Source organism: Lissotriton vulgaris, chromosome 6, assembly GCF_964263255.1.
Source record: "Lissotriton vulgaris chromosome 6, aLisVul1.2, whole genome shotgun sequence".
In the NCBI taxonomy this organism is placed as follows: Eukaryota; Metazoa; Chordata; class Amphibia; order Caudata; family Salamandridae; genus Lissotriton; species Lissotriton vulgaris.
The window spans coordinates 223,183,960-223,201,952 of NC_141694.1; positions in this window are offsets into that span (position 1 = coordinate 223,183,960).

Genomic DNA, 17,993 nt, shown 5'->3' on the forward strand with positions numbered 1-17,993 from the left:
GGGATGTCTTCGAAGGGGGGGTACAGATGTTCCCTCGGTATGTGTTCCACTGGCTCCAAATTTTACTCCACGCCCCAAGCTTGCCTCTAGCCAAATATACCGTCTTCTCTCTAAACATGCACCAATCCATGTTCTCCTTCCATACTGACACGGTGGGAGGCCGTTGGGAACCCCAAAGCTGCGCAATATCCCTTTTGGCAATCATGTTCCCAAGCGCCGCCCACCAGGCCTGGGCAACGTTGTAGTCATTCGGCTCCCACACATTCAACAAACATCTTCGAGCCTCAGGCAACAGAGCGACCTCAGTGACACACTCCATTACAGCATGCACGCGGTGCCAATACGCCTCGACACCACGGCACTCCCAAAGGATATGAAGGAAGGTGGCACTCATTCCACAACCGCGCCTACACAATCCATTAGAAGAAAAACCCATGGCAACCAAACGAGGACTAGTCACATACACGCGGTGAAGAATTTTGAGCTGGACGAGACAGAGACGGGCCGGAATGGCGACCTCTTTCCGGGAGGATAGTGCGGAATGCCAGTCCTCGTCGTCCAATTCCAACCCGTCTCCAGTCCAGGCCTCCCTAAGACGCACAAGGAGATCCGCCGGATTGTTGATTAATTTCTTATAAATCAAGGAAATCGTACTATCGGGCAGATGACCATCAAGTATACGGTCCTCAAGCGGGGAAGATTCAGGGACCGTGGTACCGGCCGTGAAGACCGACAGCAAAGCGTGACGCACCTGCGCATATCTGAAGAACTCCCACTCACTTAACTCATACTCACTCTGAAGCACCGCAAAGGATTTGACCGCACCTTTCACCCAAAGATCACCCACTCTACTAATTCCAATCGTGTCCCAGTTCTCTAAACCTTTCGTCGTCCAGAGGCATCCCAATCGTTCTGAAGCAAACAAAGGGGTCGCTCGCGTCAGTTGATCATTCCACCCCATAGCCACATTGGCATCCTTCCACACACGCACTGCAATCTTGGTGGGTCCCGTTAGGTTCCTTCCTGCCGTCCGAGAGTAGAGTGCTCTGTTGAAGTCGCCACCAGGCAACAGGTATTTATCCATCGCAAACGCCGGATTCGGGCCGGGTGCATACATAGCATGGTTGATGGGGGACAACTGGGAGACCCAATAATACCCCCTGATGTCCGGGAGTGCGACGCCCCCGTCATACCAGGGGAGAGTTAGTTTTGAGAGAGCGATGCGTGCGCGACCGTCCCAAACAAGTCTCCTCTGTAAACCTTCCACCTCCCGAAAGTAGGTCGCCGGAATAATATCAAAGGAGTTCTGAAGTACGTAGAGGAATCGAGGCAGGGACATCATTTTAAACAGTGCCACTCGACCAAGTGGTGACAACGGCAATCTACGCCAATGAGCCACGTCAAGCTTCAAGCGACGGAGAGGAGGAAGGAGATTATGTTCGTAGCGGACAGCCGAGTCCAACGACACGTAGACCCCCAAGTACTTGAAGCCAGAGTGTGAGACTTGAATGGGGAACCTAGTCGGCAAGGGAGGAAGGCCACCAGAAATGACATAGACACACGATTTAGACCAATTAATAATCAAACTGGATTTTTTGCCAAAAGAAGTGAGGACGTCAAAGAGGACGTTGAGGGATTTGCGAGGGGAAGTGAGATACAAGAGAATATCGTCTGCATACAACGAAACCCGGTCTTCGAAATCGGGGGTCCACTGAATGCCCTTTATCGACGGTTCCCATCGGAGCCAGGCCGTGAGCGGCTCCAGGGCAAGAGCAAAGAGCAGGGGGGACAGCGGACACCCCTGCCTAGTACCCCTCCCAAGAGCGAAGGACTGGGGGACCCTACCATTAACAACAATCTGAGCCAACGGATCTGTATATAAAAGCCTCACCCAACTGATAAATCCCGCACCGAAACCGAACTTCTCGAGAGTGGCCCAGAGATATGGCCACTCAGTCGTGTCAAAGGCCATCGTGGCGTCCAATGAAGCCAAGATGGCCGGTTCGGACAGAAGCTCCGCCCTAGCGAGAACGCCATGAAGGCGCCGCAAATTAAGAGCAGTGTTCCGGTGCGGAATGAAACCAGACTGATCCGGATGGATCAGGTCACAAATAAGCGTGAGGAGGCGATTAGCAAGGACCTTAGCGAGAATCTTCAGCTCAGCATTCAATAGGGAGATAGGCCTGTATGAGGCACAACGGTCACGAGGTTTGCCCTCCTTGGGAATTACCACTATAGTAGCCAGACGCTGGTCAACAGGGAGGGAGCCAAGATCACGCAACTCCGTAAACATATCACGAAGATATGGTGCGACCTTGTCCGGGCGTAATTTGTATAATTCAATGGGCAGGCCATTCGGCCCCATGGCTTTGCCAGAACGGAGGGAACGGATGGCCGTCGCAATCTCGTCGACCGACAACGACGCCTCCATACTTTCCCGATCCTCTTCAGACAGGCAGGGCAGCACGATGTCTCTCAACAATAAGCGAGAGTCATCCTCATCTCTGTCGGACACCGGGGAGTAGACCACACGAAAATAGACAGCAAAACATTCCACAATCTCGCCAGGGTCAGTCACATCCACACCGTCAGAATTTTGAATCACATGGACCACACGATTCGCTCTCTCCTTGTTATCGAGCCAGGCAATCAGTTTACCTGCCTTATCTCCAACATCATACAATCTACCTTGTTGTTCCCTGTACATCGTTTTGGCAGCGTCTGTCACAAGGTATTTATAATCAAACTGTTTCAAGCTAAGGGCGTGGAGTTTGTCCCGGGTGACACCTGAGTCTAGGTCATCCTCCAAATCCAGTATTTCAGCCTCCAGACTCTCAACCTCCCCATTCCTAGCTTTCTTAGCCTCAGCTATTAAAGATAGGGCGTGTCCGCGAATAACAGCCTTAAAGGATTCCCACAGGGACACTAAGGACGAGACAGACCCCTCATTCTCCAGGAAGTAGTGGTCGAGCGACTTCATGAGACTGGTGCGGGTCTTGGGATTACGCAAATGCCAGGGATTGATAGGGGCGACCCGCCCCGCAGCGTGCAGACCCGTATCAAAAAGAAGCCACACAGGAGAATGATCCGAAATACCCCGGGCCAAGTGGCTAACTTCCCCTACGTAGGAGGACTGAACAGCGGGCATAAGGAAGTAATTTAAACAGATCCCTCCTGAGGCGGAAAGCCGGGAGTTGCGAGAAACTATTGTTTTTAAAATTGTTTGTGATTATTCTGATTTTAAAAGAACCTCACTTACCCCTCTGAGCACTATTCACCTCGAGCAGCCTCACCCCCTGCACAACGGATCTAACGCTGGTGCGGGTGATTGCTAGTATTTTTGCCGCCATTCAGAGCCACGAGACACGCCTCTCGTACAGGTCACGCCACCTCCTGACCAGGTACAGATAAAAGCGCGCTGATCTCTAGCGCTCAGACAGTAAACAGATCCCTCCTGAGGCGGAAAGCCGGGAGTTGCGAGAAACTATTGTTCTTAAAATTGTTTGTGATTATTCTGATTTTAAAAGAACCTCACTTACCCCTCTGAGCACAATTCACCTCGAGCAGCCTCACCCCCTGCACAGCAGATCTAACGCTGGTGCGGGCGATTGCTAGTATTTTTGCCGCCATTCAGAGCCACGAGACACGCCTCTCGTACAGGCCACGCCCCCTCCTGACCAGGTACAGATAAAAGCGCGCTGATCTCTAGCGCTCAGACAGTAAACAGATCCCTCCTGAGGCGGAAAGCCGGGAGTTGCGAGAAACTATTGTTTTTAAAATTGTTTGTGATTATTCTGATTTTAAAAGAACCTCACTTACCCCTCTGAGCACTATTCACCTCGAGCAGCCTCACCCCCTGCACAGCGGATCTAACGCTGGTGCGGGCGATTGCTAGTATTTTCGCCGCCATTCAGAGCCACGAGACATGCCTCTCGTACAGGCCATGCCCCCTCCTGACCAGGTACAGATAAAAGCGCGCTGATCTCTAGCGCTCAGACAGTAAACAGATCCCTCCTGAGGCGGAAAGCCGGGAGTTGCGAGAAACTATTGTTTTTAAAATTGTTTGTGGTTATTCTGATTTTAAAAGAACCTCACTTACCCCTCTGAGCACTATTCACCTCGAGCAGCCTCACCCCCTGCACAGCGGATCTAACGCTGGTGGAGGCGATTGCTAGTATTTTTGCTGCCATTCAGAGCCACGAGACACGCCTCTCGTACAGGCCACGCCCCTACCCTACACCCTTCCCTCTCCCATAAAATATGTGCTTTCACAGGAAGTGCAGCAGGCACGACGATTGCGCGCCGAAGGCGCGCTTAAGGCATGCTCGTCTGCGCTCGTCCGCGCCCGGCCGGGCCCAGGGGCCATGTCCCCTGGCCCCAATGGAGATGGCAGATTTGTATATAGCACAAGCCTCCTACATCAGCTACGTCCACCGATCTCTCCCAGTTGTGGTACTCCGAGGCACCCCCTGGAGATCCCGCATCATTGCACGCATTGTAAAGCTGAACTAATCACTAAAACCACCGAAGCCAGAGCTGAGGCAGTGGAGTACTCTATGTTTCTACTCAACTGCAGGTCTTTAGTGAAACACTGCCTAGAAATCGCCTTGCTACTAGATGAGTATTCACCAGACGTAATCTTTTTGACCAAGACTTGGCTGAATCAAGACTCTCAGCCGGACCTGGCACAAGCCATCACTCTGGGATATCAAATAGCGCGGGCTGATCGACCACTGGGCAGAGGTGGCGGCCTCGCGATCATCTACAAAGAAAGCTATGTCTGCCGCTATTCAGTGGAAGACATTGAGGACTGTGAAAATCTCTCCTTCTCTATCGAGTTCTCTCCTAATACCTGCTTCACCGGTATTCTCATCTACCGCCCTCCCGGTCCTACGGGACAATTGAACACCTCTCTACTATCGGTGGCTTCCCAGTTGGCTGTCTCTCCCTCCAATTTCACCTTACTTGGAGATTTTTAACATCCACTTTGACAACCGGCTAGACCCCACGGCATCAGAGACACAGTCAAGCCTGGCTGCCATTCAACTAGAGCAACTAGTCCCCTCTGCTACACATGAAAAGGGACAATTGCTAGACCCAATTTTCAGTAACTGTGGCCAGCTCAAAGTTGGCACCATTAGTAGACTTCCATGGTTGGACCACTTCCTGATAGCCTTCACCTGGACCACGAGCAAACCACCTCCTTCCTCATTCACATCTAGAAAACCCCGTAACTGGTCAAAATTTCCCATTGACAACTGGATGCAGGCTCTTAGCACCACTAGACCCACTCTCTCCCAAGATCCAATGTCAAATAACACAAAATATGATGAGTGGATAACCACCTCTCTTGACTCAGTCCTCCCGTTACACCCATTGAGATCCAAGAGACACAGCAAAACAGCCCCATGGTTTACAGAAGATCTTAGAAACCAAAAACGTCTCTGCAAGAGACAAGAGAGGAAATGCCGCATATCCTATAACCCTGAAGAAAAAGCCACCTATAGGGAAATGATCAGGAATTACAAACTGGCCATAAAAACCTCGCAAGCTGCCTACTACAACCTTAAAATAACTACAGCTAAATCAAAACCAAAAGAAATATACTGCATAGTAAACTCCCTGATCAAACCTCCCCCACCTGCCACAGATAATAATAATTCTCCGTCCAAATGCAATGATCTGGTGGAATTCTTCTTTCAAAAAGTTAACAAAATGTATCTTTCCTTCCCCAACCCACCCACCGACCCGCCTTTGCAATGTTCGCACTCAACTTCAAACCTGAACAAGCAGCTGGAGTCCCTTCCATTGTTAACATTGGAAACTCTAGAGAAACTGGCTCAACACATTAAAACCGGCTCACCATGTGACCCTGCTCCTCCAGGCTCACTGGGATTGGCCAGCAAAACCATTTTCCCCACCCTTCTGGAACTACTGAACTCCTCCATAGTGAGTAGCACAGTACCCACGACCTGGAAGCACGCAATGGTGCGGGCTTTACTAAAAAAACCCTCCCTTGACCCAGCTAACCCCAGCAACTACCGCCCGATTTCTCTGCTCCTGTGGGCGTCCAAGATCTTAGAGAAGCACGTCAACACCATTCTGATGTCATTCTTCGAGGAAAACCACCTCCTCGACGCTTCCCAAACGGGCTTCCGCCCTAAACATGGGACAGAGACTGCCCTACTGGCCGTAACTGAGGAGGCAAGACGGATCCTGGATCGAGGGGGGTCAGTGGCAGTGATCCTCCTCGATCTGAGTGCCGCGTTTGACACGGTACACCGCAAAATCTTGCTGAACCGCCTTGCCAACTTAGGAGTGTCCGGAGATGCCCTGACATGGCTCGAATCCTTTCTTTCAGACAGAACCTTTCAGGTCTTCGACGGCACATCCCGCTCATCCAGTAGACCTCTGGGATGCGGAGTCCCGCAGGGCTCATCCTTAAGCCCTACGCTCTTTAATGCATACATGAGGCCACTGGCTGGAATTGTTCGTCCGCATGGTGTTAATATCATTGTAGTGTAGTTCCTACCTAGTTTCCCACTAGGCCCTGCGCATTGGAATAACATAAACAGTAGTATCGACGTAGAAGTGCGGATCTTCCAGGCCTCTACTGACTATGCTAAACTTAATTGGGTTTGTTACCAACTAGCTCAGAGGTCACTGGAAACTTTCTTCTCTGCATAGGAAGTGATCAGCTTCCCTGGCACAGACAAGAAGGGATTCAGTTTTCCAACAACCGTGCAACATGACAACTTTGCTCCTCAGATCAAGAGTCAATCTCTAGGGTCGTGTGAAACAATAGACAGTTATTTTACTCAGTCAGGTTGGTGCAGATTACTTTCACAATATGTAGAGAATAGAGAGACGGGCGTTTGTCAATAAAGGGTTAACTTTTATTGAACAGTCTTTCTTCTCGTACAAGAGAAATGTATTGCCACAATTGCAAGACTTGTTATTATAAAAAGTACGTACAGTAAGATAAGTATTGCGAGATAATACTGTAAAAGCATTGATATGGTTTCTTAGCCATACAATGGTTTAAAAGTAATAAAACATATATACATTCATATATACATTAGGCTAAAATACTCAACTGGTGCTTCTAACTACGCCTACCCCAGTTTACCTGACCTAAGCCTAATACTTGGGAGGGGAGTAAGTAAGTAGCTTTAAGTTAAGTTGGTTTTGCCAAGGTTTGCTTCAAGAATTCTCACTAAGGGTTTAGTCAACACCATACCTCTGAATAGAATGATGGAGGTCTGGTATCTCCTTCAGGGGAACTCGGTATCCCAGTCACCCGCAAGGGTAGACCAGAAACGCTGGAGCTGGATTTCTCTGCAGGAGAAAGGCAGCGTCTCTTCTCAGCGCGTCGAGGAGGAGGAGGGGGGACAGCGTCACCGGGCAGCTGGCATCTGCTGGGCTCTTCGCAGAGGGACGGCTGTTCAGCTCCTAGTTCACCACACCATCGTTCGCGCTTTAGCAGCGATAATGGTATCAGCAGCTTTGTCAAGCGACGGGCAACAGGCTGCAGCAACAGGGGGGCTCCTTGCTTAAGGCAACGTTGGTAATATTTATACCTGCAAGGTGCCTGGTTTGACGTAAGTTTGCTGGACATAAGACGTCAATTAAAGATGTCACTAGGAAGTGATAGCTATCAGTTGCTCATTAGAGTTCCATTACTAATCAAAACACAGCAAGCGGGGATTTCCAGGTTTGCTGAGTTTTTATCTTGTTGAAGAACTCGGAGTGTTAATCTAGGAATCTCAGATAGTGACTTCTGCTCTGTCATTGCACTAATTGGTTGCAAAGGAAGTGGCAGAGAACTATTCTGGAATGTGGCTCTGTTCGTGTGAGGCCAGAGATGACTTTCTGAATATTGTACTTGAACGGTTATGCCAATATAGGGAATAAATGGATTTATAGCCGAATAGGGGCATAAGGTCACAGTATCGATCAGGATCCTAGATAAGCACGCAACACCCACTCCACGGGTTCATGTCCATCAAATTACTAAAACTAGAGCAATAAGATGCATGTGTAACATTGCCCACCCCAAAATACATATATGCATTTGAAATAGGCGTATAATGTAATACGTGAAAATTATAGGTACTGTACGTTTTTGAAGCATAGAAATCATTCAAAAATTATAGCATATGAAATCAATGAACGATTATGCAAAAAGAATTACACATGAAATATCTCTGAAACAGAAGAAGGGCGAGATAAATCATCACATATAAATGCATTGCAATAACATGTGCTAGAGGCTGATGTAAGTTATTATGTCTCTAGATGTGTTTAGAAATAGAAGTTTGAAGCTTCTGTTCTCTAAGAATAGTTTTTACCTTAAGCAAAGAATTGTTCGTGCCAAAAAAAGGGTGAATATTAAAAAATGTTCAATTCAAAAGAATTATTGCTTGAACGGGGAAAAAATAGAGTTCCAACGCTTTTAGCAGTTTTTGTTGTTCAAAACTGAAGGCCGAATTCAGAGTTCATGGGAACGCTGTGTGTCAGAATGCTTCTCCAAAGTTATTGTTTCTGTTCGGGTGAGAACATCGTATCAGACAGGCTCTCAAAGAATTGGTCTACAAAATCAGGTGACAGTTCAACCAAATTCGATAGCGCTGTAACTTGGCAGGTGTGAGAATGATTGCTGTCATCATAGGCAGGATCGGCAATGCTCACAGATGGTCGTACCTGGGAGATGTCGCTTTTGTCACTCGCTCCACTGTTACCACCTAGTCGTAGCACAGGAGTCTCAACGAATGCCGTCATCAGGATTGGTAGCCGCTGGGGACAACACAATGCGTGAGCCGTTATCGGACTGAGCAAAGTATCGACGTCCATTGGTACTGCTGATGGAAGTGAAAGACAGATGTCCAACACGCACTCATCTCCGCATAGCATACATCGAAGTACCGGTAAGATACAGTTCTGCCATATAGGTCTGAATGAAAGGAACCAGGTCATGTTTAGATCTCTCAGCCTGGCCAATCCAAGGACGTTAGTTATCCTGTCCCGGTAGCGCATTGCTAGGATTGTCTCTTCCATTCCCATGGGAGCTATGTCTGAGCTTTGGCTTGCCATAACGAAGCAGGACGGTCAAAAATAAAATCCCTGCTACAAGTCCCAAAAATAAGGGTATGCCGCCAAAAACAGAGTGGACAAAATTAGGAACGATTCCCAAAATTGCTTGAAAAGGTGTTAGCAGTCCCGTAAAAATCGTCTTAAATATGCCTGGGATGCCTGTGGCACTAGACATGTTAAGGAGTTGGCTAACCATTTCTACGAAATGCACGGGGCAATTTGTTGATAAAAGTTCATGAACTTCAGTAGCTGTCCTTGCAACTAGAAGATCATACGTCTCTTTTGATGACGTTATGGGCACTGTTGTCTGTAAAAGCACAGACTTCATTTTGCTTAAAGTATCAATTCGTATAGAATAGAGATTCAGACGAGGCCAGATGGGAGTCACTGTGTCTGCAGGCCCACTCGGAAACAATGCCTGCATACAACATTTGACCATGGATGTTACTCTTACTAGATAACTTTTCCCTGGCACAAGGCCACAACATCTGTGATCCGTTCTAAGAATGTAACTCCCGTTTGCAAGTTGCATAAAGAAGGGCTCTATCTGAGTTGCAGGTGTGACTAGCTGGTGGCATGAAAGATTGTTAGAATTTCCATCACATGCTCCGTGTAAATTAATACCCTGGCACAAAAGTATACCGCTTAGTGAATGTTTACAATTTTCACCACTAAGAAATACATTTTTGTCGCTGTCACTATAGCAAGAATGTGTGTATGGTAATTTCCATTCTGATTTTACATATCCTTTACCCAATCGTTCATACTGGCCAGTAGGTATGTATTCAAGGCACTTTTTAAATCGGAAAGTTGTTATCGGAATAGTGATAATTCCGTGTATTATCCATTCAATGACAGGACTCTCTGACATTGTCAATGGTAATCTCTCAAGTTTTTCGATGCTCAGGATTGTATAGTCTGCTCCTTTCTGTGCCAAACTGATTTGTTTATCAGTAAGGTTAAAAATGGAAAATAATGACGTTGTGTTGATTAAACGCCAAGGCACATAGCCTGAACGAAGATTTTGCAGCGTCCAGCCCAATTGTACAATAGAACGTAATTGAGATTGGCCATGTTGTAACATTAGCAAGTCTCTGTCTATTACATCAAAGGCAGAGGATACAATATTGTCCAACGAATATATTCTGGAAGACAGAGTCATTAACCCATTGTCCACTACAGAAAGTGATTTTTCCAAATTAATACGATCAATTTCTCGTATTTTTTCTGCTGTTCAATTTGTGTGACTTTCCAAGCCTCGTTGTACGCAGCATAGATACTGGTCGCTATGAAACGCTTTTGACGCTGTTTGCGTGGTCCAAGAATGAAATCGCGCAAATCAGCAACATCTTTTAGTAAAGACAAGTGTTGCTTAATTTCAGCCAGTGTGGATGATGTTAGCCATTCGAGGCAGAGCTTCCCTACACTGTATGTTGTTACTATCCCTGGATGTTGTCTCTGGGAGTATCTAGGGTCTTGTCTGGTCCTTTTTAACCCCTGTGTTTTATTCAGGAATCTATCTTGACAGTTGTTTGTGTCTGTAGGCCAGATTAACCACTTTTTCCAATCAGGATGTGTTCTGTTAAAATGTAAAATTTGTGATACGTCGAACTCAATATCTGTAGTTGTATTATCAGGTATTGGCTTTGGAATAGATGGTGTTTTAAGGTCTTTGATCTTAGCTAGGCCAAGACAGGATGTTTGGTGTATTGTGTCATTTAAAAACATCATTTGTTCTGGTATCATGCAGGTTCTGAATAGTGCTTCAAGGCCTTGTACCTGCCAATCGTTTGTACCCCAAATTGTTTTCGTTTCAATGTTATTTTTCCAATAATCAAAACCAAATGTCATCATTTTGTCATAAAATGCTTCTGAATATATCAATTTAGAATTTGTCAGCATTGTTTTCATTCCTGTTTTATCTAACAGTTTGTAATAAAACGTTTCTGCATCACTGGTGTTAAACCCTGAGAAGTATTTGAATTTCTCAAAAAATGCTTTAGAACTGCTTTTAGGTGGTGTTGCACAATGTTCCCATTGATTATACTTAAAAACATTTCTAGGCTGTGCAGATTTATGCAAATAATGATCACCATAATGTGTGTAGCAGAATAATTGCTCATAACTAGATGAACCTTGTAAATAATCATGATCTGTGAATCTAGCTGACATTACTAAATCAGACATCATGTCATTAATACTGTTAAAGTCCCAATCATCAGAGAATGTACTAGGTTTTACAAAGTCACTTAAGGAAACCTTCAGTTGATGAGGATACTTCAGGATTTCGACCGGACCATAGATCTCATAGTCAGTTTTCTCCCATACTACCCCACCAGGTATTGGAATTGCTGTGACATTTACTGTTGACAGTTCTCTTTTCTTCACGTGTGATGATCTGTGTGGTTTCAGTACTAGGTTGATGTTCTGACTTGCTGTGTCCATTCAATTGTAATAAACTTTCCTAAAATTAAAACTAAAATTAGGCATAGTAGGAGTATGAATACCCCTGAAATAATCCAATGCTCAATCAACGGTGAATCCAGATATAATTCTTTGATTTGTTGAAGGAGTCCTGTTGTATTTTCTTTAGAATACTTTTTTGTTTCTGGCATCACTTCGGGGTCGTTTTGATCTTCAGAGAAGTTGTCGAAGTTGATGAAATAACCAGAGGCAGTTCTGTCAATTGATGGGATTGTTCTTTCAATCTGTCTTTCGGTAGCACTTTCTGATGCCACATTATTGTAGACTGGTGTTTCTTGACGAACCGTTTCAATCTGTGTCTCAAGAGGCACGAGTTCCATGGCATTATTGCATAGTCCTTCTCTGTGCACTGCAGGCTGATCGAATGTGATTAGTCTTTCAGTTTGAACCTCTTGGATTGTTGCAAGTTTGGGTATTCTGTTGTTTCTTGGGAGTCCACTGGGCCTACTGTTGATTATAGGCCACATGCTTGTGGTTTTACCAGGTCGATAGACACAACTCTGTTCTCCTTTTTACCAGCAAGGGGCGGTAGTACTACTGATCTTGTTCTGGTGACTGCCAAGACAGGTACTGCTTTTCTGTAAGAAGGCCCAAATTCCTTCTTCACCGCGATTTTTTCTCTGACTAGATCCCCAATCTTTGGAATCCAGACAGGCCTTGCTGGGGCTGTTGCTTGTGGTGCCTCGTCAGTGGTAGATGGCTGTTGCTTTAATTTTATGTTGCTTAAGGATTTTCTTGTTTCATTCAGTTCCTGTAAAACAGCCAAACGATCTTTGATGTCAAAGTCTGTTGTTTTTTCTTGTACCACTGACATCTGACTATCGAGGTCCTGAATGTTCATTCTAATTCCGAACAATAGTTCGTATGGGCTGAAACCTTTTAGAGAATTTCTTGGCAAGTTATTAAGACTAGTCTGGACACTTATTAAATGTTTGACCCACCCAGTGCCTGAACCTCATACCTTCGCTGTTATAGATCGCTTTATGTCTCGTTTTTTTCTTTCAACCACACTATTCCCTTCGGGGTGCGACGGACAAGAATACCGCAACCCAATTCCCATGCTGACCATGGCCTCCTTATAAGCTCGAGAGCTGAAAGCAGGACCCTGGTCAGAATGGAACGTGGTAATTGCGTATGTGCCGATAAAGACTCGCAGATCTCTCTTATAACAGTTCTAGCGTCAGCCTAGCGCTGGAGGCCACATTTTTTAAGTGTGTTTAGCCTGAACTGTGTACAATGGGACGCGCTTCTCTTCTTTGATTGCGCAGATAGACCGCCTTATGCTGTCTATCAGGGTTCCTGAAACTACACTGGCCTGTTCATTACTGCGATCTCTGTTGCAGTTTTCACAATTTTGAGCAAAACATTGAATATCTATGCTCATTCCAGGCCACCAGTACTCTGATTGTAATTCTTTCAGAGAATCTTTAATTGTTTGATGTCTCAGACCCAACCCCATGTGTGCTTCCAGTAGGAGGAAGCCCCTCCTGCTCCTGTTTGGAATTACTCTGTCCCCCACTCCAGGGATTCGAGCAAAAGGAACGGAGTTTGCATCGATTATGTATGCATAATTGAGTAAATAGTTCACGGATAGTGCTGCACAGTCGCCTTTTACGGTCGTTTTTACTGCTAGCATGGTTTCCCCGTCTATGTATTTTTCTGTACGCTTTTTTGTGGCTACGGAAGCCGGTTTAGTTGCTTCCGCTGTGGCTGTATTAGCCAATGAATTCCCTGCAACGTGAACGCCATCACGTTGAAGACTCTGTGCGTGTATCACGTGAGTCTTTTGTAGTTCTTTGTGTAAAAGAGCTACCTGTTTCCAGAGCAATTTATGCTTTATTGTGGCACCTGTGTCATCTTTGTAGTCGTTTTCAATCCACCTCTGCAATTTATTGTTGTAAGAGTTGACGCAAAAATGAGAATCACACACGATAAGTGTCGGGAATTCACGTTCTGCATTTTCGAGCGCCATCTTTAAACATCTGATTTCAGTTCTCTGAACCGAACAGTTTCTTACAGATTCAGTTTTTGTTACTTTCGGTCTGAATTTACCGCACAGCCAACGACCTTTAACAATTGCACAGGCTGCATCGTAGGATTTACTCTCTACGTTGAAATGCTGTACAAATCTATCTGTATAGATTATACAGGCGTATTGTGGGAGAGGCAGAAGTTCGATTGGCAGAGGATATTCTTCTTCATACTCTAAATCATTCAGTTCTTCGAATTGCGGGGCGAAATAGTATTTCACATCTTCCGCTCCTAGAGAATCTACACACTGTATCCATTTCGGATCCAGTGACAATGTAGGCAGATTTACTGGGCTGAATAGCGCCTCGAAGGCGGATTCCGCTGTGAGGATATTAATCCGTTTGCCGTGTGCTAGTTCTCGTTCATTTGCTAATGCGATTTGCACTGCTTTCACAGTTCTTCCTGTGTGACTGAATGTTTTTTCTGCTTGTGTGTACAAGTGAGATTTAATTGAAATTGGTACCTTTTCTCCCTCATTAGAGGTCAGGTACGTGAATCCGCATCTTCCTGGGATGACTCGGATTACAAGATCGCGTGTGTTGTCACGTGTATCTAATTTAGTTTTTGCTAACATGTCTGTTTGCAGTGATCTCAAAATTTCTGTGTGTTTTTGAGTCCAGGTGATTTGTTTAAAATCAGGTTTAATTAGTTCGTAGAGAGGTTTAACCCTCTCTGCGTAATTTAGAATGTAAGTTCTTCCGAAATTCAGAAAACCTAGTATGGATTGTAAATTCTTCAGCGTTTTTGGAGCTTGGAGTACAGCGCACTTCTCTAAGAAGTTGTCCGCTAGGCTTTTCCCTTCACTTGATAATTCGTACCCTAAGAATAGTACTGTCAGATGGGCAATTCGAGACTTTTTAAAGTTGAATTTGTAACCCTCTGCTGCGAACCCAAGTATAATGGTGTTCACTCTTTTCAAGTGAGTATCCAAGTCGTCGTCTGTGAGATAGATATCATCTACGTAAGATAATGCCTCATCATCATATATTTGTAGTAACTCTGTTACTCTAGCTGAGAATAGTCCTGGGCTGTTCTTGAACCCCTGTGGGAGTTGACAGAATATTTCTGCGACCCAAATGCTGAGAAAGCGGTCAAATATCTGCTTTCTGGTGCAATGTTTTGACAAAAGAAACCATTAGATATGTCTAATGTCGTTTTATATTTTTTCCTAACTATGTTATTCATTAGGGCTGCACTATGCGAGTTTTGTACTGCAAAAGTTTTGCAACATGCATTAAGATGTCTGTAGTCCAAAACTAGACGATATGAATTGTCTGGCTTGGAGACAGGAAACAAAGGATTGTTCATTTGAGAGGTGCATGTTTCAATCGCCCCCTGGTATTCAAGTTGATCTAAGATCTCCCTGACTTGTTTTTTAGCTTCTTGCTTAATGGGATACTGCCGTTGGGCAGTTGGTTCACTTTTTAATTGGATTTTTTGAGGAGGAGAGTCCTCATCCCATCCTACATGATTTTTATATAATGCCGGTGCCTGGGCTACTGCCCATTTCCTTGCATATGTATATTTTTTGTGAATCGGAATGTGATTCGAGAAGGCAGGCATAATCATTTCTTCGCCAAGAGGGCACTCCCTGACAAACTCTGGGGGCCAATCTTTTTCAGCTAACAGAATATCATAGCCTTTTGAGAGTTTATCCCAAAATAGACCCTTTATTTTCCTAGTCTTATCACCCTCTATACGAAGTGTTATTTTGTATATTTTATGGGGCTCGCTAAGTCTGGTGTCAGCAGTTTCAACCTGAATGTATTCATTCGTGTCCACTGTCTCCAGATGACTCATCAAGATCTTGCACGCTATACTGATTTCTGCTGCACTGTCCAACATTGTCAATGCCCACTCCCCGTGTTTCAACTGTGTCCTCAGTATTCTCGGCATGGTTGATTACTCTAATACTGGCTACCTTCTTTTTTGAAAATTGAGATTTTTTACTCTGAGCAGGTTCCTTGTCTTTGAACTTGGTGTGCTCTCCTGGGTCTGACCGTCCTCTTCTTTCCGATTTCTGCGAAAAAGATCGAGAGGGACGTGTATCAATACTTTGATATCTATCAGGTTTTTTCAGATTATCCCTATTTCTAAGGTTATATTTTTTCTCAGAGGGCTCCCTTTGGGGAGACTGGTGTTCTCGAGTCGGAGTTCTTTCCCTCCGTCGAGGAGACCTTCCTCTGGACTGGAAAACTTTTTCCTTGGGAGTGGATTGTTTATTTCCATCCCAGCTCTTTTTAGGAGTGTTTGAATTATTTTTAATAAATAATTTTACTAACTCTCTATATGCTGTTGTTAATTCTCCTATGTTAACTAAGAGTTCTTCTTTTGACATCTTTGCAATGTCAGGATGTGGTGTGTAGCCGGCTAGAACCGGCCACGTTGCTCCTGGTCTACCTAGTGGACCGAGCCTGGTAATATGATCATTATGTTTTAGGGCGCCATTAAACCAGAGCAGGTGCTCTTGGAATTTTAGTGGGATTTCAGTCTCCTCGAAAGGAGCGTACTCTTCCGGAGGTTCCTCTATTTTGTAATAGTGAAACTCTTTTGTTCTAGCGTTTGCCGCTGGAAAGTTTATCCATGAATAGAATACCTCTGTCTGCCGATATTCGTGTGCCTCTATCACGAAGACGACTGTACCACCCTGTGGTGTCAGTCCGTTCTCTATAAGTTTTAGAGTTATAGATTTTCTTAAGTGGACCGGGATGATAATAGCATCCGGGTCAGTGTGTTCGGGACCCTGCTGAGTCGCATCTGCTGTGGCCCCAGTGGTTCCGTTTTCTCCTGGCATTGTATAAATGCAAGGTTCGCAGAGTTGGTCTCCAAGGAGACAAAGATTAGGTGCACAATATTTTGGAACACTGTATCCTTCAACGTTGAATAAACCAGAGCTTTACATAGGAATCTCTTCCTACTAAGGTCGGGCGGATTTTAACCTTTCACCCACTCCAGACGTCTATTGGAGTATTTACGGGAGAAAGGGGTCTGTGTGAAATATGCACGACTGAGTTACTCTAACGTCTTGCGTTAGTTTATCGCCTTACCAAACGCTTGGGCGCCATGTAGTGTAGTTCCTAGTTTCCCACTAGGCCCTGTGCATTGGAATAACATAAACAGTAGTATCGACGTAGAAGTGCGGATCTTCCAGGCCTCTACTGACTATGCTAAACTTAATTGGGTTTGTTACCAACTAGCTCAGAGGTCACTGGAAACTTTCTTCTCTGCATAGGAAGTGATCAGCTTCCCTGGCACAGACAAGAAGGGATTCAGTTTTCCAACAACCGTGCAACATGACAACTTTGCTCCACAGATCAAGAGTCAATCTCTAGGGTCGTGTGAAACAATAGACAGTTATTTTATTCAGTCAGGTTGGTGCAGATTACTTTCACAATATGTAGAGAATAGAGAGACGGGCGTTTGTCAATAAGGGGTTAACATTTATTGAGCAGTCTTTCTTCTCGTACAAGAGAAATGTATTGCCACAATTGCAAGACTTGTTATTATAAAAAGTACGTACAGTAAGATAAGTATTGCGAGATAATACTGTAAAAGCATTGATATGGTTTCTTAGCCATACAATGGTTTAAAAGTAATAAAACATATATACATTCATATATACATTAGGCTAAAATACTCAACTGGTGCTTCTAACTACGCCTACCCCAGTGTACCTGACCTAAGCCTAATACTTGGGAGGGGAGTAAGTAAGTAGCTTTAAGTTAAGTTGGTTTTGCCAAGGTTTGCTTCAAGAATTCTCACTAAGGGTTTAGTCAACACCATACCTCTGAATAGAATGATGGAGGTCTGGTATCTCCTTCAGGGGAACTCGGTATCCCAGTCACCCGCAAGGGTAGACCAGAAACGCTGGAGCTGGATTTCTCTGCAGGAGAAAGGCAGCGTCTCTTCTCAGCGCGTCGAGGAGGAGGAGGGGGGACAGCGTCCGCGGGCAGCTGGCATCTGCTGGGCTCTTCGCAGAGGGACGGCTGTTCAGCTCCTAGTTCACCACTCCATCGTTTGCGCTTTAGCAGCGATAATGGTATCAGCAGCTTCATCAAGCGACGGGCAACAGGCTGCAGCAACAGGGGGGCTCCTTGCTTAAGGCAGCGTTGGTAATATTTATACCTGCAAGGTGCCTGGTTTGACGTACGTTTGCTGGACATAAGACGTCAATTAAAGATGTCACTAGGAAGTGATAGCTATCAGTTGCTCATTAGAGTTCCATTACTAATCAAAACACAGCAAGCGGGGATTTCCAGGTTTGCTGAGTTTTTATCTTGTTGAAGAACTCGGAGTGTTAATCTGGAATCTCAGATAGTGACTTCTGCTCTGTCATTGCACTAATTGGTTGCAAAGGAAGTGGCAGAGAACTATTCTGGAATGTG